This window comes from Piliocolobus tephrosceles, chromosome 3 (assembly GCF_002776525.5).
Source record: "Piliocolobus tephrosceles isolate RC106 chromosome 3, ASM277652v3, whole genome shotgun sequence".
Taxonomy (NCBI): Eukaryota; Metazoa; Chordata; class Mammalia; order Primates; family Cercopithecidae; genus Piliocolobus; species Piliocolobus tephrosceles.
The window spans coordinates 134,277,373-134,284,726 of NC_045436.1; the positions used below are offsets into that span (position 1 = coordinate 134,277,373).

Genomic DNA, 7,354 nt, shown 5'->3' on the forward strand with positions numbered 1-7,354 from the left:
AGGAAAATTAAAAAAAAAAAAAAAAATTCTTCAGCACAAGAACAGATGAGGAAAGATTGTTTTAATGACAATACAACAAGAATTACATGTTCTATAATGTAGCCATTTGGTTCGGGGATGATGTACCTTTCAAAGGATGGTTACTTTTACAATAGTAAGTATAATTCTGGGAGCTGACCTTCTTGGGGACATAAAAGACCTCAATTCTACATTGTTGTGATTCTCTCATCAGGCAGACATCTCATACGATATCTGTGCTAACAACTAATTGTTAGCATCTCTGACCATTGGAGATTTTTCCATAAAAAGACAAAGGAGGCAATGGGAAACCACATCTACCAACCTGCATTTTAATCTTACGTAGACCTTCAAGGTAACTATTAGTTTAAGCAGACTTAAACAGAATCCAGATCATCATTCTCATCCATCTTTTTTTGTTTTGTTGTTTGTTTGTTTGTTTTTGAGATGGAGTCTCACTCTGTCACCCAGGCTGGAGTGCAGTGGCACGATCTCAGCTTACTGCAAGCTCCGCCTCCCAGGTTCATGCCATTCTCCTGCCTCAGCCTCCCAAGTAGCTGGGACTACAGGTGCCCGCCGCCACACCTGGCTAATTTTTTGTATTTTTAGTAGAGATGGGGTTTCACTGTGTTAGCCAGGATAGCCTTGATCTCCTGACCTCATGATCCACCCGCCTCGGCCTCCCAAAGTGCTGGATTACAGGCATGAGCCACTGCACCCAGCCTATTCTCATCCATCCTTACAGGACTCTTTGGTCAGTGTTAACTGACTTTTTCCTATAGGATAAATTCTTAAACATGAGATAGTAGTCAATTCTGCCAAAACTCAGTTGTTGTTTCTGAATTTCTCACATTGCTTAAGGTCACCTCCACCATGATGCTATAAAAAGAGTTTTCTGCATTTTTTCATATATTTGTATAAGTTTGTTTTTAGATTTAAGTGAGTTTTAAAGACAAAACTTACCTATGTATATGGTATGAGGAAGGAAACCTCTTACTTTCATATACAAGAACAATTATGTTACACTATTTATTACATAAATCATACTTTATCAATGATTACGGTGCCATCTTTGTCATATATTAAGTCCTAACAAATACCTAAATCTGTTTCTACAATCTCTAATCTATTTACAGATCTACTTGACAGCTGTCGAACCAATACACACCATTCTGCTCATAATACCTTTAAGATAAGTTTGACCATTTAACATAAGAAGTGATAACCAGGCTGGGCTCAGTGGCTCATGCCTATAATCCCAACACTTTGGGAGTCTGAGGTGGGTGGATCACCTGAGGTTGGGAGTTCAAGATCAGCTTGACCAACATGGAGAAATCCCCGTCTCTACTAAAAATACAAAATTACCTGGGCGTGGTGGTGCATGCCTGTAGTCCCAGCTACTTGGGAGGCTGAGGCAGGAGAATTGCTTGAACCCAGGAGTTGGAGCTTGCAGTGAGCTGAGATCACACCATTACACTCCAGCCTGGGCAATAACAGTGAAACTCTGTCTCAAAAAAAAAGTAATAACCAAAGAAAAAGTGGGGAAAAAAATCTTCCTGAGTTGAAGAAAGAAAAAAAAAAAAAAAAAACTGACATGGCAGACAAAATAGTCTAAAGGGATTCCCTACTACAAAAGAATGAGATCCTGCACAAAACAAAATGTTTATTGCTGGGCTTCCAGGAAATAAGGTAAACCTCTGACAGTAGGTCCAAACCTTGAACTGACAGCAGAACAGAAGTCCTAAGACCCTTAAAAAGTCAGCTTGTCCTGCAGGCATATGTGATATTAGCCCTGCAATGTAGAGTTCAAATTTTGGGTCAATAGAAAAAAATAATAAAAGCTGAAGCTGAGCTTTCCTGATTAAAGAAAGGGAACAAAAGTGACTCCTAGCAGAAGCTATTCCACTCACAGTTTCATTTGAGGAATTTTCTTCAAGTTACAGCTAACCAAATCTGACTGTCAAGCATACATGTTAATGAATTTCTTCTAAGTGAGAGCCAGCTGAAATCACAAACAACAGATTTGGACACTCTTGTTTTAATTATGTATAAGAGGTTTTAAATAAATAGGAGATCTTTTTTGTAGTTCGTAAATGCGATGATTGGGTTTTCATGTTTATGTGTGAGATGTGCCTCCCTCAAACCTTGTTACAATGTCAATACATTACCCATCTGATGTGGAAGAAAAAGAAAACAAACAAACAAAAATAAATAAATAGGAATCATAAAGCAATAAATTACAGAAACACAAATATGAGGAATAAAAGATTATCCCAAATGACCAGGTGTTAGAAGCAGCGAAAGTGGATTTTTAGCCATTAAAAATAGTTGAAGTAAAAATTTGAATATATGGATAAAAATTAGTTACAGCTTAAAACAGAGTTAGTAAACTGGAAGTTGGGTAGAATACATTATCCAGAATACAGCCCTCTCACTCCCAAATAGATAGTACGAAATAGAGATTAAGAGATAGAATTGAAAGATTGGAAGGTTGTAGCATATATCTAATTCAAATCCAGAAGGAGAAAACAGATAAGACTGAGAAGTGGCAATATTTGAAGTTATTATGGCTGAGAATTTTCCAGAAGCAATGCATGACATTGATCCACAGATACAGATGCAAAATTAATACCAAGGAGAACAAATAGAAAGAAATCTATACTTAAATGTATTTCTGTGAAATACGAAACACCAATACCTCTCCCTACCACTCCCCTCACACACACAGAATGCAACTACTGAGATCAAATAGATTACTTATAACGTACTGACAATTAGAGTGACAACAGACTTTTTCACAAAGTGGGAAGGCAGGAGACAGTGGAATAATATCTTCAAAGTGTTGAGAAAAAATTCTGTCAATCTTAAATTGCATACCCAGAAAAACTATCTAATTTTAGGAAATGCATTATGAAGTATTTAGAGGTAAAGTGCTTAAGAGTACGATAAATCTGTAGCTTAACTTCAAACATTTAAGACAAACATACATAAATATATGTGTATACACACGTATTTAAAGAGAGAGAAGCAAATAAGATAAAACATTAACATTTGGAGAATCTTAGTGAAGGGGATATTTTGGAATTCTTTATGGTGTTTTTATATACCTTTAGAAGTATAAAATGATTTCAAATTTTCAAAAGATAAAACTCCTAATAGCAATAAGAAATATAAGTACCTAGAAATAAAAGATATTAGGAAGACTACAAAGGAGAAACACACTGCATTGATAAGAGAACACTTAGCATTATACAATGTATGTAATTATACAGTTACACACTGTACACATCACAACATCCACCACATTTACCTACAGACTCAATGCTTTTCCTATAAAAATCCCAAAAGGAATATTTGAGTAACTTAAGCTGATTCTAAAATTTATATAACAGATAAAAGACCCCAAAATAATTAAAATAGCCCTGAATTTAAAAAAAAAAAAAAAAAAAAAAACATAAGTGAGGACATGCCCTGTCAGATAGCAAGACTTATTATGATAAGTCATCATAATATGATATGTCATCTATGGATGACATAGTACTTAAGACAGCTTAGTATCAGTTCACATAGACAAAGCAATCATCTGAACAAAATCGAGAGCCTGAAAAAAAAGGCCCATACTTATGTGGACACTTGATTTATGACCAAAATGGTGAACTATTCAGTAAATGGTGTTGGGACAATAGGCTATGAAAAAAAAAAGAAAATCATATACTTATCATATACCATACACAAAAGAAGCCGTCTGTGCTGTATTATATACAAAACTTGAGTTCTCTTAGAGAACGTTATAGGGTAATTGTTGCGGGAAGTCAGGGACTCTGAATGGAGGGAACGGCTGGCGCTGCAGTAGAGGAACATAAATTGTGAAGATTTCATTTTAATAAGGACATATTTCAGTTCCCAAAATTAATACTTTTATAATTTCTTACTGCTGTCTTACTTTAATCTCTTAATCCTGTTATGTTCATAAGGTGAGGATGTACATCATCTCAGGGCCACTGCGATGATTGCGTTAACTGTACAAATTGATTGTAAAACGTGTGTTTGAACAATATGAAATAGGTACACCTTGAAAAAGAACAGAATAACATCGATTTTAGGGAACAAGGGACGACAACCATAAGGTCTGACTGCCTTCAGGGTCAGGCAGAATAGAGCCATAGTTTTCTTCTTGCAGAGAGCCTATAAACAGATGTGCAAGTAGGAAAGATATCGCTGAATTATTTTCCTAGCAAGGAATATTAATAATTAAGACCCTGGAAAAGGAATGCATTCCTCGGGGTAGGTCTATAAACAACTGCTCTGGGAGTGTCTGTCTTATGCAATTGAGATAAGGACTGAAATACGGACTGCAGTACCCTCAGGCTTATTAGGGTGGAGAAAAAATGCTTCCCTGGTAAATTGGAGGTCAGACCAGTTCTCTGCTCTCAAACACTATTTTCTGTTGTTTAAGATGTTTATCAAGACAATACATGCACAGCTGAACATAGACCCTCATCAGTAATTCTAATTTTGCCCTTTGCCTTGTGATCTTGTTCTCCTATTTTGCCCTTTGAAGCATGTGATCTTTGTGACTTACTCCCTGTTCATACACCCCCTCCCCTTTTGAAATGCTTAATATAAACTTGCTGGTTTTGCAGCTCAGGTGGGCATCATGGTCCTACTGATATGTGATGTCACCCCTGGAGGCCCAGCGGTAAAATTCGTCTCTTTATACTCTTTCTCTTTATTTCTTAGCTGGTCGACACTTAGGGAAAATAGAAAGAACCTACATTGAAATATTGGGTCGGATTCCCCCAGTAGATAATATTTTTATAACCTTGAGGTAAGGAATTATTTCTTAAACAAGATGGAAAGGCACAGATAAATTCAGCTACATTAAAATTAAGAACTTCTAGCCAGACATGGTGGCTCACGCCTGTAATCCCAGCACTTACGAGGCAGAGATGGGCGGGTCACTTGAGGCCAGGAGTTTGAGATCAGCCTGGCCAACATGGCAAAACCCCATCTCTACTAAAAAATACGAAAACTAGCTGAGCATGGTGGCGCACATCTGTAATCCCACCTACTCAGGAAGCTGAGGCACAAGAATCATTTGAACCCAGGAGGTGGGGCTTGCAGTGAGCCAAGATCATGCCACTGCACTACACCCTGGGCAACAGAGTGAGACTCTGTCTGAAAAAGAAAAAGGAAAGAAAGAAAAAGAAAACTGGATGTCCACATGCGAAAGAACAAAGATAAAGATAAGACCTTTATCTTGTACCATATACAAAAAGTGGACTCAAAATGGATTAAAGATCTAAGCATGAGGCCTAGACCTATAAAATTCCTAGAAGAAAACATAGGGGAAAAGTTTCATGATGTAGGATTTGGCAATGATTTAGTGGAGATCACTGGATAATGATAAAGATTAGATAATGATTTCTTCCTTTGGATATGACACCAAAAGCACAAGCAACAAAGGAAAAAAAAAGACAAATGGAACTACATCAAACTCAAAAACTTTTGTTCATCAAAGAACAGTCCACAGAGTGAAAAGGTAACCTATGGAATGGGAGAAAATATTTCCAAATCCTATATCTGATAAGGGATCCAGAATATCTCAACAACTACAACTCAACAACAACAAAAATCAAATAACCCATTTTAAAAGTGGGTAAAGGCATGGAATACTGTGTGGCTATGAAAATGAATGAGATGGCCAGGTGCAGTGGCTCATGCCTGTAATCCCAGCACTTTGGAAAGCTGAGGCGGGCAGATCACAAGGTCAGGAGTTCAAGACCAGCCTGACCAACCTGGTAAAACCCCATCTCTACTAAAAATACAAAACTTAGCTAGGTGTGGTGGCGGGCACCTGTAATCCCAGCTACTCAGGAGGCTGAGGAAGGATAATCACTTAAAGCCAGGAGCTGGAGGTTGCAGTGAGCTGAGATCATGCCACTGCACTCCAGCCTGGGTGACACAGCAAGACTCTGTCTCAAAAAATAAAATTAAATAAAATAAAATAAATAAATAAATAAATAAATAAATAAATAAATAAATAAATAAATCATGTCCTTTGCAGCAACATGGATGGAGCTAGAGACCATTATCCTAAGCAAATACAAAAACAGAAAGCCAAACACTGCATGTTCTCACTTATAAGTGGGAGCTAAACATTGAGTGCACATAGACACAAATAAGGCAACAACAGACTACAGGGCCTACTTGAGGGTGGAGGGTGGGAGGAGGGTGAGGATGGCCAAACTATCTGATACTATGCAGATTATATGGGTGACAAAATAATCTGTACACCAAACTCCTGTGACACACAGCTTACCTATATCACAAACCTGCACATGTACTGCTGACCCTAAAATAAAAGTGAAAAAAATGGATAAAGGATCTGCTTGAGTAGACATTTCTCCAATGATAATACATAAATGACCATCAAGCATATGAAAAGATGATCAACATGACTAATCATCAGAGAAAAGCAAATCCAAACCACAATGAGATATCACTTTATACCTCTTAGAATATCAGAAACAATTAACAAGAAAACCCCAGAAAATAACAAGTATTGGCAGGAATATGGAGAAGCTTGGACGCTTGAACACTGTTGGTATGACTGTAAAATGGTGCAACCACGGTGGAAAACAGTATGGCGGTTCTTTAAAAAGTTAAAACAGAGCTACCATATGGTCCAGTGATCCCACTTCTGAGTATATCTCCAAAAGAACTGAAATCAGTGTTTTGAAGAGAGATTTGCAACCCCCTGTATCTAGAAGCTCTATTAACAATAGCAGAGAGTTGGGAGCAATCTAAATGTCCATCAATGGATGAATCAAGAGACAAAATGTGATATGTATGCACAATGGAATACTATGCAGCCTTAAGAAGGAAAGAAATCCTGTCACATGCAACAACATAGATTACCCTTGAGAACATTACGCTAAGTGAAACAAGCCAGTTATGAAAGAAACAACACTGTGTGATTATTCCTATATAAGGTATCCAAAATAGTCAAATTCATTGATATAGAAAGTAGAATGGAGGTTACCAGGGGATGAGGGAAAGGGAAAATGGGGAGATGTTGTTTAATGGATATAGAATTTCAGTTCTGCAAGATGAAAAAGTACTGGTGATCTATTTCATAACAACGTAAATATGCTTAACACTACTGAACTGTATACTTTAAAATGGTTAATATGTGCCAGGCGTGGTGGTTCATGCCTGTAATCCTAGCACTTCGGGAAGCCGAGGCGGGTGGATCACCTGAGGTCAGGAGTTTGAGACCAGCCTGGCCAACATGGTGAAACCACAGCTCTACCAAAAATACAAAAATTAGCTG

At 37.5% G+C, this 7,354-nt stretch overlaps 1 non-coding gene across 1 annotated transcript; it reads left to right on the forward strand.

Moving 5' to 3' along the window:
- Positions 1–2,091: 2,091 nt before the first annotated feature.
- Positions 2,092–2,196, forward strand: LOC111520452. The gene has a single exon (XR_002724681.1). It is a non-coding gene; the product is annotated as a small nucleolar RNA U13 (small nucleolar RNA).
- The last annotated feature ends 5,158 nt before the right edge of the window (positions 2,197–7,354 follow it).